General features: G+C 42.4%; 1 protein-coding gene across 3 annotated transcripts in view; it reads right to left on the bottom strand.

Moving 5' to 3' along the window:
* METTL24 (methyltransferase like 24) overlaps positions 1 to 19607 on the bottom strand; it is a 96357-nt gene that overhangs the window by 25513 nt on the left and 51237 nt on the right. The window lies entirely within an intron of this gene.

Genomic DNA, 19607 nt, shown 5'->3' with positions numbered 1-19607 from the left:
ATGTGTCTATTTACTGACAGCAAAGAGGGAACCTGAAGATAGTGGGCAACTACAACTAGAAGTATATTTGAAGTATATACTACAAAGTGTCAGTAGCTACAGTGCCTTGAAAAAGTATTCATACCCTGTGAACTTTTCCATATTTATTCACGTTAAACCCACAAACGTAAATGTATTTTAATGGAAATGTCCCACAAAGTAGCAAATATTTGTCAAGTAAAGAAAATGATACATGGTTTTCTAAATATTTTAAAAATATAAATCTGAGAATTGTGACCTACATTTGTAATCAGCCCCCTATAGTCTGATCCCCCTAAATAAATTCCTGAGTTACTAATTAGTTGATTTATGGAGCCAATTAGTAAGTTGAGTGTAATTTATTCTCATTTTAACTACAGCTGTTTTGAAGGCCTCAGGTGTTTGTTTGATGACATTTAGGGATCAAACAATATCATAAAAATAAAGGAACACACAAGACAGGTCAGGGATAAAGTTGTGGAGAAGAATAAAGCAAGGAGAGCACCAATTAGAAAAGAAGCAGCAAGAGGTCCATGGTCACTCTAGAGGAGCTGCAGAGATCCACAGCTCAGGTGGGAGAATCTGTCCACAAAACAACTATTAGTTGTGTACTCCACAAATCTGACCTTCATGGAGAAATAGTAAGAAGAAAGACACTTTGAAAACAAGGCATAAGAAGACCCATTTGTAGTTTGCTAAAACCCATGTAGGAGCTACAGCTAGCATGTGGAAGGTGCTCTGTTTAGAGGAGGCCAAAGTAGAACATTTTAAGCTAAATTCAAATCGTTGGAGGAAAACAAACACTGCAAAACCCCCTGAAAACTCCATCCCCACCATCAAACATGGTGGTGTGGGGATGCTTTTCCTCATCAGGGACAGGGAAGCTGATCAGAGTTGATGGGAAGATGGATGGTGGAGCTATATATATAGGGCAATTCTGGAGTAAAAACTTTTAGACTACAAAAAACTCAAGATTGGGTCGTAGGTTTATCTTCCAGTAGGACAACGACCCTAAACATACTGCCAGAGTTGCCCTGCAATAGTTTAGATCAAAGCTTATTCATGTGTTCTAATGGCCCAGTCAAAGTCCTGACATACAACCCCATTGAGAATCTGTGGCAAGACTTGAAAATTGCTGTTCACAGATGCTCTGCAAGCAATCTTACAGAGGTAGAGCTATTTTTCAAAGAAGAATAAGCAAACATTTCAGCCTCTATATGTCCAAAGCTGTAAGACATACCTCAGAAGGCGTGCAGTAGTAATTCCAGAACAAGATAGTCCTTTTGATTGCATCATTCCATTGAAACTGCCCTAACTAAAGTCACCAATGACCTACTAACCATCAAAGCCAAGCAAAACTACTCTGTCCTCTGCCTTCTACACAGTGGACCATTTCTTTCTACTACAGATTCTCTCATCTCTGGGCATCACATACTTATCCCCATCTTGGATCTCTTCATACCTAATCGATCAAACTTTCAGTCTCCCACTCTCATTCCACTTCCTCATCTCGCCCCTTATTGATCGGTGTCCCCCAAGGACATCTACATTTACATCGTCCATCTAAATCTTTCGCCTCGAACAGTTCATCGAGTCCCACGGCTTTTAGTATCATCTCTATGCTGATGATACGCAGATCTATCTCTCTGGACCTGATATCACCTCCTTATTAAATAGAATCCCATAATGTCTGTCTGTCTTCTATTTCATCCTTTTTCTCTGCTCGATATCCAAAACTTAACATGGACAAAGTGGAATTAATTATCTTTCCACCTCCTCACTCGATCCCCAACAAACCTATCCATCAAAGTAGATGGCTACTCACGCTGCTCCCCAGTCTCGCATTTTCGCTACCTCAGGGTAACTTTAGACTCTGCTCTCTCCATCAAGCCACAAGTCCAAACCTTCTTTACCTCCCGCCGACTCCAACTCAATAATGTTTCCTGGATTCGAGCATTCCTTAACCTCTTCACGATACATGACGTACTGGGTACATCATGGATCGTGTGAGGTTAATCACCCCGGGCTGCCGTGGACATGTGAGCTGATTTCAACAGCTGACATTTGTGCCTGCCAGGTGCGAGTGGACCCCTTACATCTTTACAAATTCTGACAGCGAGATGTATTAGAACGCCGCCATAAGGATAGCTTACCCACCCCATCGGAAGTCAAGTGACGTGATCACGTGACTTCCGGTGGTTGCCATGGTAGCACAGGGTCATGTGATGACTCCTGTAGCTATCATGAATCACTTTCTGTCACTGCCGACACAGGGCAGTGTGTGAGAGTAAAGCAGCTTTTCTCCAGATCTCAGCTGTGTAGCTCTGATCTGGAGAAATTGAAGAGCAATCAGACTGCTGATTATAGACCCCTAGGGGACCTAGTAAAATAAAATTAAAAAAAAAAAGTAAAAAAAAGTCTTAAAGTTAAAAAAAATAAAAAAACCTAAAAGTTCAAATCCTCCCCATTTGGCCCTTTGAAAATTAAAAGGTTAAAAAAATAAAAAAATATACACATATTTGGTATCGCCGCGTTCAGAAATGCCCGATCTATCAAAATCTAAAGTCTATTAATCTGATCGGTAAACAGTGTAGTGGCAAACAAATTCTAAATGCCAAAATTACTTTTTTATCGCTGCATATTTTGCGCAAAATGCAATAATAGACGATCAAAACGTAGCATCTACGCAAAAATGGTACCGTTAAAAACATCAGCTCAAGAAATAAAAAATAACACATCACTGAGCCATAGATCCCGAAAAATGAGAGTGCTACGAGTTTTGGAAAATGGAGCAAAAAGTGCGCCACTTTTTTTGGACAAACTTGTGAATTTTTTTTAACCCCTTAGATAAAAGTAAACTTATACATGTTTGGTGTCTACAAACTCGTACTGACCTGAGACATCATACAAAACACATCAGTTTTATCATATACTGAACATGGTGAATAAAATATCTAAACTATTATGCGATTGCACTTGTTTTGCAGTTCTTCGGCATTTGAATTTTTTTTGCTGTTTTCCAGTACACTATATGGTAAAACTTATGATTTCATTTAAAAGTACAACTCGTCCCGCAAAAAACAAGCCCTTATATGGCAAGATTGACAGAAAACTCTCGAAAGAAAAGGAGCAAAAAAACAAAACAAAACTTAAAAACGGAAAATTGCCTGGGAGTGAAGGAGTTAACCAAGAATCTACAAAAACACTAGTCTATGCCCTCATTATCTCGCACCTGGATTACTAAAACCTCTTGCTCTGTGGCCTCCCTTCTAACACTCGCGCACCCCGAAAATCTATCCTAAACTATACTGCCCAATTAATCCACCTATCCTGCCGTTACTCCCCAACCTCTCATCTCTGCCGATCCCTTCACTGTCTCCCTATTGACTCCAGTTCAAAACCCTAACCATGACATACAAAGCCTCTATACTCTGCATCCCCTATACTCTGGAACTCTCTGCCCCAACGCATCAGACTTTCGCCTACCTTGAGAAGCTTCAAAATGAACCTGAAGACCCACCACTTCCGACAAGCCTACAACCTGCCGTAACTCTCTGTCTGATACAGCGCCGCACAACCAGCTCTGTCCTCACCTACTGAATCCTCACCCATCCCCTGTAGACTGTGAGCCCTTGCGGGCAGGGCCCTCTCTCTTCCTGTACCTGTCTGTGCTCTGTATTGTCCATGATTATTGGACTTTGTCTCTATTATGTATACCCCTTTTCACGCTATAATAATAATACAAAGTATTGTCTTAGGGAGACTGAATACAAATGCACATCACAATTCTCAGACTTATATGTTTAAAATATTTAGAAAATCCTGTATCATTTTCTTTACAAATACTTGCTACTTTGAGTTGGTACATCACATAAAATCCCCACAAAATACATTTAAGTTTGTGGGTGTAACGTGAAAAAATATGGAAAAGTTCACGGGGTATAAATACTTTTTTCACGGCACTGTACGACACCGGCTCTTGCAGTCATTCAAATCATTATGTTTTACCCCAAATGGTGGCATTAAAATACTACTTATCTCTAAGCCCTTATTTTTTTTTTCCATGTGTTTTTTTTTTTTTTCTGTAAATTATTTTTTTTGGGTTTAAGAAAAAGTGAACAAAGCATTGCTTATAACACGAATAAGATGTAATCAAACAAAAGTCAAGGTTGATCCAAACATGTGGATCAAGCATGTAGCACTGTATTGTAAAGGCCCAGTCACACACAACGACTTACCAGCGATCCCGAAAATGATGCGACATGATAGGGATCGCAGGTAAGTCGCTGGGAGGTCGCAGGTGAGATGTCACACAGTCAGATCTTACCAGCGATGCAGGAACAATACAGGTCGCAGTAGCGACCTGTATAACGATCTCAGCAGTCACTGTGACCCTGTCACACAGTGTCAAACACAGCGATGCGTCCTGCCCAGCAGGACATCGCCTTTGAAGAAAATGGCCTGGACCATTCGGCAACGATTAGCGATCTCACAGCAGGGGCCTGATCGCTGGTAAGTGTCACACATAACGAGATCGCTAACGGGATCGCTACTGTGTCACCAAACGGTGACTCAGCTGCGATCTCGCTAGCGATCTCGTTATGTGTGACAGTACCTTTAGAGAACTTTTATCAGGATAATAATGGTCACATAAGAGACCATAACAGATAATGCAGTTAAAACCAGACAATTCAGGTTATACCGTATCGTGGTATGTCAACTCAAAGCAGTATTACGGAAACTATTTTAACTATAAAGACTGAGTGAAGGTTAGAAAGAGAGACGAAGGAGGAAAAAGATAGGTATAGGAAAGAGAGGAGGGTATGAGAGGGGGGGGGGAGATATGGATAGATAGGTAGGAGAAGGTTGGGTGTCCAAAGAATTCCGGCGTCAGGTAAACGAATCCTCTTAGAGATTGCCAATATCAACTAAAGGAACCGACGGAAGGAAAGACCCGTGTAAAGCCCCTTATCTGAGCCAAGACATAAATATCGCAGTCTCCCAGAAAAGGAGCCAGGAAGACCACGTGCCAGCATGTTTATCCCATTTGTCCCCATCATCTGCCATCAGGGACTCCATACGCTCCAATCTATTCATCTCCTCCAAAAATTCCCTTACAGAGGGGGTTGAAGTTGTCTTCCAATGTCTTGGAATAATCATACGACCAGCAATGAGAAGAAAGCGTAGGACACCTCTTTTGGTCACAGAGACAGATCCAGGGATTAGGGACAGTAAAGCTATTTGAGGAGTAGGAATTACCCGAATACCCGACAGTTGATCTAAGCCCTTATTAACTAAAAAAATATAAAAAGTTATGGATCATGGTGTGTGGTAATGTAAAAATAAATAGGGGAGTCCTTAAGGCACTACACCAGATATTTTTTTTACTGCACCGCTGAAGTGATGCTTTAAATCAAAGTCCCCTGCCCCCTGTCTAATACTCACTTTCCGGCATCATCATCTGTTTCCAGCATCACGTCAGGCGGTCTCTTGTGATTTTAGACTTGCCAGCTGCTCCAGTGTTTCATGGAGTGCCAGAGATCACCACTCAATGTATCTCTATGAGAGTCTAGTTCTGGCTCTTTTAGAGTTGTTTTGGGAGCTTGTAACGCAACTTTTGACTTCCGGCCAGTCAGAAGTTACAGGAAGGTGGTGCTGCAGGACCAAAGCAGCGCCAAAAAGGTATGAAAACGCCGGAGGGTAAGTATAATGCTGGGGCAGGAGACTTACATTTAAAGCGCCACAAAACAAAACTCTGAAGTGGTGCTTTAATGGATTAATGCCGATATTTTTAATTGCGGCAAGAAAACAGAGTTATGGGGTGTAAAGGGAATGAGTAATTAACTAATGGACCAGAATCATTGCCATGAAGTAATGTTTTATTTAGTATTCAAGCTCATATTCATAAGCAACAAGGTTATATAAAGCTCCAATAAGACATATGTTTCCAATAATCTGAGAAATGTGCAGTATAAACTGTGTCTGGAGCTGCAAAGAAGAGTGGAGCCAAGTGACACAATATCTCATATTACCCCTTCAGATGACCAATGTCATTTACTGAAACATTTTCACTATTTGGTTCTGTCGTCATGGTAACTATGTATATTCCTGAAATTTCCTAAAAATGAATAGTGCAATAGGGAGTAATATGATCTTAAGTTGTACCTTGTTATATTATCCATATAATAATAATAATAATAATAATAAAAAGTTTATTTATATAGCGCCAACATATTCCGCAGCACTTTACAATCCGGTGGGGGGTTGTATAGACATATCTCCCTGTATGGACAATATAATATTACTAGAAGGTGGCCCGATTCTACGCATCGGGTATTCTAGAATTTACGTATTGTGTAGTTCATGTATGATTTTTGTTATATATATATATATATATATATATATAGAGAGAGATGTTGTTGTCTGTAGTTACCAAGTGTTTGTGTAGGCGCTGTACATGTTCTGGGTGTTGTCTGGGTGTGACGGGGGGTGAGAGCGGTGTTGTATGTGTGTTGCGTGTGTTGCGTTGTTTGTGGAGCGCTGTGTGTCTGTAGCGTTGTGTGTGTGTGTTGCGCGGTTTGTGTGTGTGTGGTGTGTTTTGGGGGGAGGTATGTTCTGTGCAATGTGTGTGTTGTGCGGTATGTGCGTATATTTGTGTGTGCCGCGGTGTTTGTGTGTTGGGTGTTGTGTGTGTGCAGCGTTGTCTGTGTGTGTGGGTGTCTGTTTAGGGCAGTTGTTTGTGGTTCCCAGTGTGTGTGTGTGTGTGTGTGGTGTGTTGTGCAGTGCGCGCGTGTGTGTGTGTGTGTGTGTGTGTGCATGTGTGTGCATCAGCCTCTCTTCTCTCAGCCTACCTCTCCCAGCCTCCCTCCTCCCAGCCTCCTTCAGCATCAGCCTCCCTCTCCCAGCCTCCCCAGCATCAGCCTCCGCCAGCATCAGCCTCTCTCCTTCCAGCCTCCTCCAGCATCAGCCTCCCTCTCCCAGCCTTCCCCAGGATCAGCCTCTCTCCTCCCAGCCTCCGTCCTCCCAGCCTTCCCCAGCATCAGCTTTCCCCTCCCAGCCTCCCTCAGCATCAGCCTTCCCCAGCATCAGCCTCCCGTTCCCAGCCTTCCCCAGGATCAGCCTCTCTCCTCCCAGCCTCCTTCCTCCCAGCCTTCCCCAGCATCAGCTTTCCCCTCCCAGCCTCCCTCAGCATCAGCCTCCCTCAGCATCAGCCTCCCGTTCCCAGCCTTCCCCAGGATCAGCCTCTCTCCTCCCAGCCTCCTTCCTCCCAGCCTCCCTCAGCATCAGCCTTCCCCTCCCAGTCTCCCCCAGCATCAGCCTCCCCAAGCATCAGCCTCCACCAGCATTAGCCTCTCTCCTTCCAGCCTCCTCCAGCATCAGCCTCCCTCTCCCAGCCTTCCCCAGGATCAGCCTCTCTCCTCCCAGCCTCCGTCCTCCCAGCCTTCCCCAGCATCAGCTTTCCCCTCCCAGCCTCCCTCAGCATCAGCCTTCCCCAGCATCAGCCTCCCGTTCCCAGCCTTCCCCAGGATCAGCCTCTCTCCTCCCAGCCTCCGTCCTCCCAGCCTTCCCCAGCATCAGCTTTCCCCTCCCAGCCTCCCTCAGCATCAGCCTCCCGTTCCCAGCCTTCCCCAGGATCAGCCTCTCTCCTCCCAGCCTCCTTCCTCCCAGCCTCCCTCAGCATCAGCCTTCCCCTCCCAGTCTCCCCCAGCATCAGCCTCCCCAAGCATCAGCCTCCACCAGCATTAGCCTCTCTCCTTCCAGCCTCCCCCAGCATCAGCCTCCCCCAGCATCAGCCTCCACCAGCATCAGCCTCCCTCGTCCCAGCCTCCCCCTCCCAGCCTCCCCCAGCATCAGCCTCTCTCCTCCCAGCCTTCCCCATGATCAGCCTCTCTGCTCCCAGCCTCCTCCAGCACGCCGTGCTCCTCTGCCGACACTCACACACCCGATTGCATCCACTCACACACACCCGATCGCATCCTCTCACACACACCCGATCGCATCCACTCACACACACCCGATCGCATCCACTCACACACACCCGATCGCATCCACTCACACACACCCGATCGCATCCACTCACACACACCCGATCGCATCCACTCACACACACCCGATCGCATACACTCACACACACAGACACTGACGATATCGCACATACGCGCTTATACTCACAACATCCGGGGATATCACATGCTTCTGGCCATGTGATCCTCCCGCAGGTCCTGGAAGATCACAACAGCACAGTATCGAGGCCGAGAAGCAAGCGATATCCCAGGATGTTGTGAGTATGTGGATGCGATGTGATGTGTGAGGTGTGTGTGAGTGTGATCTGATTTGTGTGTGTATGTGTGTGTGTGTGTGTGTGCTGTTATGTGTCTGTATTTTCCGCAGCTGCAGGACCTTGATGTGTGGATGCGATGTGATGTGTGAGGTGTGTGTGAGTGTGATCTGATTTGTGTGTGTATGTGTGTGTGTGTGTGTGCTGTTATGTGTCTGTATTTTCCGCAGCTGCAGGACCTTGATGTGTGGATGCGATGTGATGTGTGTGTGAGGTGTGTGTGAGAGTGAGTGTGAGCCGGTGTACACTGGTAACTATGATACACATCGGGTAACTAAGGGACCTTAGTTACCCGATGTGTATAATGGTTACCAGCTTTCACGGCCTCCGTGAAGATCCCAGCATCGCAAGGTTATGTGTGGCGCTGCCGGGATCCTGACGGAGCCGGTGTAGAAGCAAGCGATATCCCAGCATGTTGTGATGAGTGAGTGTGAGAGTGAGTGTGATCTGATGTGTGTGTGTACTCACCTGGGAATCGGGGCTCCGTGTCAGTTGGGCCAGAGCGAGCGTGGATTGCGTGAGGGGGCGGGGCCTGCAGAGAGCCGGGGCGAGAGGCCAATCCGTGTGGGGGGGCGGGGCCATGGCGAGCCCAGCGGCCAATCAGCTTTGTGTCACCGTAAGGACACAATTTCGGAGCATGACAGACAGACAGACAGACAGACAGAATAAGGCAATTATATATATAGATAGTAGCACCCCATTGTATTTAAACCCAGGTGCCCAGGAATGAAAGTAGAAAATGATAAAGAAGACCAGTCACATATCAAAGAAAATTTGTTTTGCCAAAATGACATATCTGCTGCTATTTTCCCTTTCTCATTTTATCCCTCTGTTTCAGAGATGTGCCCTTTTTTCTTTTGGCCCCAGTATGCAAATTCATGTCATGTAATCCAAGAGGGCGTGCTAGAAGAGTTTTCTGTGTGGGTGTGTAGTCCTTCCACCTCTATGACGCTGGCCAAACACTACTCGACAGCTTCTGCAGCTGGTTGAATAGCGTGATCTCAGGAGATCTCCGTGTTCTCGAGAGGACTGTGAGTGCAGAAAAGTCTTATTACAGTGTGTTCAACTAATTTTAGATGCTGCCAAGGGGTGATTGGGCAGAATATCAAAAATAGCAACAAGAAGAGGAGATAACAACAGAATCATAGAATCATGGGCAGAATCATAGAGATGGGAGGACTACAGCCCCACAGAAAAAACTCTTCTAAAACACCCTCTTGGACCACAAGCCAGGAATTAGCACACTGAGTGACTAAATGAAAAAGGGGCATCTTTCCACAGTGGAAGGATAAAATGAAAGCGAAAACAGTATCAAAATCATGGGAGCAAGGACATTTTAACAGGGAAACAACCTCATTTTTTATACATATGACAGGTTCTCTTTAATCTCCAGACAAATAGAATTCCCACCCCCCAAAATATCTGCAAATTATGCCTATGCCTGAACGTCAAATATAGTCATAATGTCAGTGTCATCATCAAGTTATATCCCAAATACTATAACATAAGCATCCATACGGAAGATTCTGAATTTTAGAAATATGTATGATTTCAGATTATATCTGTAAGGTGCACTGCTAATTATGGTGTTCCTGTTAAACAAGGTTTCTCTGTTGAAAAATCTTTCAATATTCCTTAAAATGTGAATTTATGCAGCTTTCCACTCTCTTTAACCCCTCCTCCCCCCAAAAAAAATTTGAGGGGAAAAGACCAATAATTTTTAAAACAAATTCCTACTTGATTGATTTTTTCATTTTAAGACAGTCTAAAATGTCTCAAATGTGTTAAAAGAGAACCTGTCAGATTCATGTTCCACGAACCATAGGCAGCATGAATCAGAGCCTGGCTGCGTGATATGTTACAGAGTTTCAGAGTGAACAGTTTGAGAATCTGTGTACTTTAGGTAGATACCTGACCAGTCCAGTGCCGCCCCCGGCCGTCTTCTCCCTGCCCCACCACTTGATTGACAGGTCTCTCCCTATATACATACATGGCATACATCTTTAAATCAGTTGGAGTGGGCGGTGAGAAGCTCACTGGAGGCCATGCTGGACATGTCTCTTTTTGCATATGGTGTCCACTCAGCTCTTCAAACTGTTATCTCTGAAATGTTTCAGAGAAAGACATAAATGGCTGAAAATGCGCAGCCAGGCTTTGGTTCATGCTTTAAGAGGCAAGTACCTTTAATAAAGCTTACACAATTTACTCAACCAAGTTTTTTTTATAAAGTAAATATGAGTTACTGATAACGCTCAATTTTTATCAAGTTACAAAAATACAGTGAGGAGCAAAAGGGTAACAATGTTTTGAACTTTTGACTTTCAGGCTTTCAACATCTACAACATTTTTAATTGTGAAACTACCTGCATTTTATAGAAAATTAAGATAATTATCTTGACAATCTTAGACATAAATTTGGCTTGCAACTATTTAGCATGTGACTAGTTATAGAGAATTTGGGCATGTTACTGCCAAGTTACTGTTTTGCTCCTAAAAATCTAAAGTTACATTTTTATTATTTTGTTAGCATTTTGTAAATCCACCTTTGGCTTTCAACACTGCTTGAATTCTTCTGTGCATGCTTTCTATTAGATTCAAGCATGTCTCGACTAAAATCTCAACCCTGGTCTCTTCTACACTTTCCCAATGTTGGTGCATACTAGTCGATTCACTTGGGTATGTATATGGATTTTTTTTCAACTCTATACACAAGTGTTCGATTGGGTTAAGGTCTGGGAACTGTAACGGTCAAATGAGCACCTCTACTTCTCATTGAATAACTTCTTCACCAATCTCAAAATATGCTTCAGGGGTATTATCCTGCTGGAACACTAGGTTGTTTTTTTCATACCCATAGTATTTGAGTGTATGAAATAACTCGTCTTGTAGGATACTCACATACACTACAGTTCAAAAGTTTAGGGTCACTTAGATATTTCCTTATTTTGAAAGGAAAGCACATTTTTTTTCAATGAAGCTAACATTAAATTAAACAGAAATATACTCTATAGATTATTGATGTGGTAAATAGCTATTCTAGCTGAAAACATCTGTTTTTTAATGCAATATCTACATAGGTGTATAGAGGTCCATTTCCAACAACCACTACTCCAGTGTTCTAATGGTATATATCTTTGCTAACTGTGTTAGAAGGCTAATGGATGTTTAGAAATCCCTTGAGAATCCTTGTGCATGTATAAGCAGCTAAAAACAGTTTTGCTGATTAGAGAAGCTATAAAACTGACATTCCTTTGAGCTAGTTGAGAATCTGGAGCATTATATTGGTTGGTTCCATAAAAATCTCAAAATGGCCAGAAAAAGAGAACTTTCCTATGAAACTCGACAGTCTAATCTTGTTTTTAGAAATGAAGGATATTCCATGTGAGAAATTGCCAAGAAACTGAAGATTTCCTACAACTGTGTGTACTACTCCCTTCAGAGGAGAGCACAAACAGGCTCTAACCAGAGTAGAAATAGAAGTGGGAGGCCCCGCTGCACAACTGAGCAACAAGACAAGTACATTAGAGTCTCTAGTTTGAGAAATTAACACCTCACAGGTCCACAACTTGCAGCTTCATTAAATAGTACCCGCAAAATGCCATTGTCAAGGTCTACAGTGAAGAGGCGACTCCGGGATGCTGGCCTTCAGGGCAGAGTGACAAAGAAAAAGCTATATCTGAGACTGGCTAATAAGAGGAAAAGATTAATATCGGTAAAAGAACACAGACATTGGATAGAGAAAGAATGGAAAAAAGTGTTTTGAAAGGACGAATCGAAGTTTGAGGTGTTTGGATCACACAGAAGAATATTTGTGCAACGCAGAACTGAAAAGATGCTGGGAGAGTGCCTGACGCCATCTGTCAAGCATGGTGGAGGTAATGTGATGGTCTGGGTTGCTTTGGTGCTGGTAAAGTGGGAGAATTGTACAATGTAACAGGGATTTTGAATAAGGTAGGCTATCACTCCATTTTTTAACGCCATGCCATACCCTGTGGACAGCGCTTGGTTGGAGCCAATTTCATCCTACAACAGGACAATGACCCAAAGCACACCTCCAAATTATGCATCAACTATTTAGGGAAGAAGCAGGCAGCTGAAATTCTATCTGTAATGGAGTGGCCAGCCCAGTCACCAGATTTCAACCCTATTGAGCTGTTGTGGGAGCAGCTTGACCGTATGGTACACAAAAAGTGCCCATCAAGCCAATCCAACTTGTCGAAGGGGCTTCTGGAAGCATGGGTTGGAATATCTCAAGATTACCTCATCAAATTAACAGCTAGAATGCCAAAAGTCTGTAAAGCTCGAATTTCTGCAAAGGGAGCATTCTTTGACAAAAGCAAAGTTTGAAGGAGAAAATTATTATTTCAAGTAAAAATCATTATTTCTAACCTCATCAATGTCTGGACGATATTTTCTATTCATTACGCAATTCATTTGATAAATAAAAGTATGATATTTCATGGAAAAGACAAAATTGTTTGGGTGACCCAAACTTTTGAACTGTAGTGTATAGCTCAGCATTGAGACCACCATCGATCCTGGTCAAGTATCCAACACCTTTGGCTGTGAAACAACCCCATATCATCAGGCTTTTTCCATCAAAATTTGTTATTCACTTCAATTTCTCGATCCATTAGCTCCTTTTTCCCTAGTTTGTTCCAGACCCATTTGCAGCCATCAGAGCCTAGTCTATTGACTTAAGTCTCATTGCTCCAAATCACCTGTTTCCAATCTTTTACTGTCCACTTTTCATACTTTTTTGTAAACTCAAAGTGGCGGTTCTTATGACGATATTGAAGTCGAGACTTCTTCACCTTTTTCAGGCTACCACTCCAGACTTGTGTAACGTGCATCGCATGGATGTCTGTGATCTCACTATTACAATGGATACGAGCCACCTCCACTGCAGTGTTTCTTGCACCAGAAGTGATAAACCTTGTGATGAGCCAACTGGTTGACGCCAATCTTTGCTTGGATGATATTTTTGCCTCATGGCTTTTAAGTGGATGGACAAACGTCATTTCCTATTCTTCCAACTTTCATGGCACTCACATGATACAGTTTGGCAGATTTCTAGTCCAAGAGACCATTATTTATGAGCTGGATGATGCAGTTTCTTTTTTCTTGGGAAATCGTCATGATTGTTCCTTGATTTGAACCAGTGACCTCTCGCTTGGGAATCAACCTAATAACACACTGAGCTATTAGAGAATGTGAGAACAGGTTGTAATTTGTAATTAACAAGAAGAAAAAGATTTCTCAAACACTAAGAGCAAAACAGTAACAATGCAGTGAAATTACAAGAATCTGTATAACTAATCATATGCTAAATGGTTGCAAGTTAAATTTATATATGAGATAGCCAAAATGATTGTCTATTAAATAAAGGTAGTCTCACATTTGAACTGTAGTGGATGGTGAGATAAGGAGCCTGAAGGTCAAAAGTTTAAAATATTGTTACCTTTTTGCTTGTCAGTATATCACACTACTTCCATGTCTTTTTGTGTAGGAATGTGCGACTTCTCAGATTTCATGAACTATGCCTGATGAACACATCCGTAGTCTCAATGTGTCACTAACTTCTCAGTTACCCATTAAATGAAATCAGTGAATTAGGAGTTGGCAAAGCAAATGTTTTTCCAACAGCTATTGTGTGGTCAGCTTTTCCATGTCAATTATGTACAGCACCTTTACCATTAGGTAGTGTTTATTCCTTACATATGCAAAGGGTGAAATAAGTATTGAATGCATCACCATTTTTCTGTATTTCTAAAGGTGCTTTTGAGATGAATTTCTTACCAAATGTCGTTAACAACCCATCCAATCCACATAGGCATAGAAACCAAACCATAGATTTCCGTAAATATTAAAGCTGTCATCACCAACAAAGGCTTTTTTTAGGAAATATTAATTAGATTTCAGTAAGCATGTTCAATACTTTTTCCCGTGTCATTTCACATTATTACAGATCAGTAAATTTACGGAAATCTATGGTTTGATGTTTTTGCTTGTGTGGAATGAATTGGTTGTTAACGACATCCGGTGAGAAATATATGTCAATAGCAGCTTTAGAAATATTTTTGCTTAAAAAAATTGGTGACGTGTTCAGTACTTATTTCACCCGCTGTGTACGTATCCTGTAGATCTGGCAGCATGCAGTATATGCGATATTAAAAGTCTATCTCCAAACAGTTGGAATAAAAATATCTTTCTGGCTTGATACAGCTTCACAAAAGATTATGCCAAATCTTAGACTGCCAACAGTCATTGCTGCCAAATGTCTAGATAGATATGATGCAGTCCACAGGGAATTAATAGGCTTCAGAGCTGTCAACGTGAAAGAACACATAGCATAAACATTCCCTGGGTTCTGCCACTTGCAGGATTCTTGAGTCCGGCTCTTACTTCAGACATGGTAATGCTTCCACACAAATAGCACATTCATGATCAAGCTGAGCATGTAATGTCAGAATTCTTTAACCCTTTGTAGTACAGGAGAAAATTACTTGGGAACACATAGCCCATCAGAAATTCAATACATTACAAGTCTAACAGACTGCCGGGCCCCCAAGAGAGAAGACAGAAACTGACTTTCTGTCTTCTCTATTTTTACATATACAGCTCCTCAATACCTGCTGTGTGTAAAATAGAGGTAGCAGCAATGCACATGACATCTGACCTACACTACTGGGGCCTACTAGAGCCGTCACAGCTCTGAAAATAATAAATAAAACATACAGACAGTAAGAAGAACACAGATGCATTCCCTACTGAAAAGAAACAGGATTCCTGAGGTTATAGTAATAATATTTACTGACAGTATTTGGTTTTCCCCTTCAATGGATATCCTGAATGTAAAGTGATGCATTTGAATCTGTCATCTTTGACAAACAGACACCAAATTTAGCATCCAATATGAGCCACTTTGATAAATTTGATGCCTTCTAAGTTTCTACACTCTAAGTTTACATGGTGTCTAAGAAGACACAGTATTAAGAAATCTACCCCATGGTGTACAATATGCAGGAAATAAATGTGACTCCTATAGTATTGCTTTTAGTGGTTTAGTTGGCATTATAAAGTTGATTTACTTTGTATGTAGCTGAGGAGGCTTTGGCGCACCCTTGGCATGGCACAATTATGCCTCTAAATTTGCATACTGGGCACTGTCATATCTTGATTGACAATAGACAAGCAAGTGCTGCCTGAACTCTACAGCCACACTCAAAGTTTTATTGCAGACTCTCATTGCTGGCTGACCCTATCTTATTTTTCACACAGCAAATAAAACGGAGCGAGTGGACTTGATAAAAAAAATCCCATTGCACTCGGACCCATGTTACTCTATAGGGTCACTCCCCTGTGCAATTTTTTTCTCAGCCCTAATCAGACTGTGAAAATAATCGCAGAAGGCTGCGGGTGGAATCCGATTCATTTTCACTCGCATCCATACAAGTCTGTAGGTGCGAGAGAAACAATGCACTGTACTCGCATTACACAGGAGTGCAGTGCGATAATCGTATCAGCTGACAATGGAGGAGCTAGGGAGATAAATCCCTCTCTCTCATCCGCAGCTGTGATCCGATCACAGGATCGCGGTACAATGGCATGACACTTGACTCACGTACGCAGCAGAGCGGAAGCCGAGGGTCATTAGCATAACACATCCGATGCTCTCGCATCGGCTGCTAAATGCCGTGTGTCTTTAGCCTAAAAGCAATACTACAGGTATAATTTTTATAGCGACCTACATACTTCTATAAGAGGTTTAGTGTTTTGGGGCTGAAAAATTCCCTTTATCTGGTTCTAATTGTATTATTATGCCATTATATATCTCAAAAACTTTTTGGCTACTCCTTTGGTATGGTCCACAGAATTTATATATCTAGGTATCTAGAGCAGTTATGGACTTTAGTGAAGAGAAGATAAATCCATTTTTATCCTTCCTACAAACCAAAATACATAATTGCATAAAGTAGAAGAAATCCGCTGGGAATCCGTCAGGTAGAGTTAAAATTTTCTTTTAATTCTTCCAAAATAAAAATTCATAACACTGGCATTTTAAATACTGGATAATTAGATGTTCAGACGTGGAAAAAACAACGCGTTTCGGCGGCGATGCCTTCCTCTGATTCTAGTAGCCATTGTTACAAGTGAGTTTTTAAAAGCAACGAAGCTCTGTCTTGGTAACTCCCACAATCAGTGCACTAATTGGTATCATGTGATCATGAGAAGTTTGGAAACAAAACTCTCGAAAGAATTAAAAGTATGGTGGAATCACAACTCACAGATGTATCTCAGACACAATATGATTCCTAGAGGTCTAAGAATAAAGATAAAAATAGCCACACAGTATGATCAGAGTCTCCAAGACAAGTGGAATGATATCCTCAGTCAGTGTTCCTTGAAACTGATACAGCTGATCATTGATGAAGAGGAAAAAACACTAACTAAAATTAAGAAAGATCAAAGATCTACAAACTACAGCCAATGCCTACTCTGGACATAAACAGTTTGGTAAAATGCAGGAGAAAATCTCTGAAAATTTAAGCAAACTTGAATCCAATATTACAGAAACTAAAAAAAGAAAATTTGATAGAGATACAGAAGATTGCAAACAAAATAAAGTATATAACTGGAGTAGAGGTCCATATTCTATTTTGAGGAATTGCAATAAAAGACAGTCATATAGAAACCAAAAAGTTTGTTTTTTCCACGTCTGAACATCTAATTATCCAGTATTTAAAATGCCAGTGTTATAAATTTTTATTTTGGAAGAATTAAAAGTTAATTTTAACTCTACCTGAAGGATTCCCAGCGGATTTATTCTACTTTATGCTATTGTTTCACTTAGGCTACTTTCACACATCCGGTTTGAGCCGTGCGGCTCAATCCGGCTGTGAAACCTATGTAACGGATGCGGCAAAAACACCGCATCCTTTGCATAAGTTTTTACATGCGGCCGGTCCGTTTTTTTCCAGTTGCGGCACGCTAATGAGCATGCGCAGTGGAAGAAACCGCATGCGGCGGCCGGATGCGTTTTTTACGCATCGCGCCGCATCCGGCGTCCATAGGCATGCATTGAAAAATGCGCCGCAGCGGCCGGATGCGGCGCGATGCGTTTTTTTTTGCCGGAGCAAAAAACGTTGCAGGCAACGTTCCATCCGGCCGCGGCAAAAACCGGACCGAACGCAAGCCCACGCACAATACGGCACTAATGTAAGTCTATGCAAAAAAAAATGCAACCGGCGGCAAAAAAAACGGTTGCGGTTTTTCTGCAGAGCGCCGTATTGTGCCGCAGAGCAAAAACCGGATGTGTGAAAGTAGCCTAAGTGGCTGGCTACCACCATCCTGCTTGCATCTCTGAGGGTTTACACAGGCATACCTACGAAGTGGTGAGTGTTTTCATTTTTGAATTGTTGCTAAAATAAATAATTGGAACAAACTGATGTGCTATACCAGAGAGAGTATCTGGTTAAAATAACCCACTTACCCCAAATTCTTTACGTTCCCCAGTATTCCTCAATATACAGTGGATGATATAAGTATTGAACATGTCACCAATTTTCTAATTAAATATATTTCTAAAGGTGCTATAGAAACATATTTCTCACAAGATTTTAGTAGCAACCCATCCAATCCTCACTGGCAAAGGATTCAAACCATAGATGTCCATAAATTAAGTTATGTGTAATAGTGAGAAATGACATAGAGAAAAAGTATTGACGACATGAAGAGGGGTGAAAAAAGACATCAAAAGTCAGGACATCAGCTGAAATCTATCAGTAATTAGAAAGCAATCCTGCTACTTAGTGAAAAATAATATCAACTGGTTCAATTTATCGCCTATTAAAAGGAGTCTCATTACCAAGGTGCCACACAAGAAACATTTCATGATGGGTGAAACTAGTGAGCTGTTTCAAGGCCTTATTGTTGCAAAATATACTGATGGCATTGGTTACAGAAGAATTTCTATTCTAAACTGCTAAAGATTCTAGCCGGCAGTGTTTTCTCTGGCTGGTCTCCCCGAGATCAGTGATTGTTTTGTCTTGTTGGTCTACTAGGCATTGCTCCCACCTGGCCAGAATCCTACTCCACACTGATGAGGGGCAATACCCCGAAACAGCTGTCTGTGAATGGATACCTGGCCTTGGTATTCCCCTTGTCATATCTTTAAACTTGTCAAAAAGTTGGATATTGACCAAAAGGGCCACTTAATATGGTGGTTATGGTGGTCTCCTAAAAAGAGCAACTCCTTGGCTAGGTCCTTCCCGGAGAGATATCTGGCTAGTTTCTGTGTCGAGACTCCTAACAGAGGCTCCACAGACTTTTTTGATTTGCAAAGATTCTAGTGAGCACTGTTGGAAACAGCATCATTTCACCATAAATCGACCATCACTAGGTAGTCCCTGCAAGTTTTCAGAGAGTGAAAAGATTTATCAGAAAAGTTGTCCAAGAGCCAAGGAGCACCTGTGGAGAGCTACAGAAAGACTTGGAATGAGCATGTGTAGTGGGTGCTCATAACCCCTACTAAAAGACCGGAAATGTTATTAATAAAAGTGTTGTATTTTAATATTGTATTGTATTCTAGTGTTAGGGCACCCCTAGTGGCCGGGTGGGATGGCTGTTGCCACCGGGGAAGGAGGAGTCGGCTGAATGTCTAGGGAAGGTCTGTGTGTGTGGAAGGGAGTCGGATCCGGGACAGCAGTGTGTGACCATCGGTGGCAGTGTGTATGAGCGGAACATCAGGGGACGCCGGAGTGACGGAGGAGAACGCAACCTCAAAGTCTGAATCCGCTGGTGTGGGTCCGGTGTGTGCTTGACTTAGGAGTGGGAGCCCGGAGAAGCGGAGTACCCAGGGCGTATCCCCACCAGAGGGCGCGTTTGGGCAGGTTGTCCCCAGCTCCACAGAAAGTGCCGAATTCTGCTGACCGGATTGTATTGTGCCAATAAATGTCTTCTTTTATTTTCACCAACTTTTGCCTGAGGACTGTTTGTACACTATCCGACGAAGACACAGTCACACACTGTCCCACCAAGCTAGTCCCCAACATTGAAGGAGTGATGGAGCCAGGGATGTGCCTTGAATTCACTGCTGCCACGACTACACAGCCAGAGGCCTCCCTGGCTCATCACTTCACATGTACAATTGTTTCAAAGAAAAATAAAAAGTAATGCACTCAACCTCCATGGCCTGTATGCACATTCACCACAGAATACTCCATTGCTGAATAAAAAGCATGGTCAAACG

Source organism: Anomaloglossus baeobatrachus, chromosome 3 (assembly GCF_048569485.1).
Source record: "Anomaloglossus baeobatrachus isolate aAnoBae1 chromosome 3, aAnoBae1.hap1, whole genome shotgun sequence".
NCBI lineage: Eukaryota > Metazoa > Chordata > Amphibia > Anura > Aromobatidae > Anomaloglossus > Anomaloglossus baeobatrachus.
The sequence above is the reverse complement of the archived record's forward strand: the minus strand, read 5'-3'. Positions and strand labels throughout refer to the sequence as shown.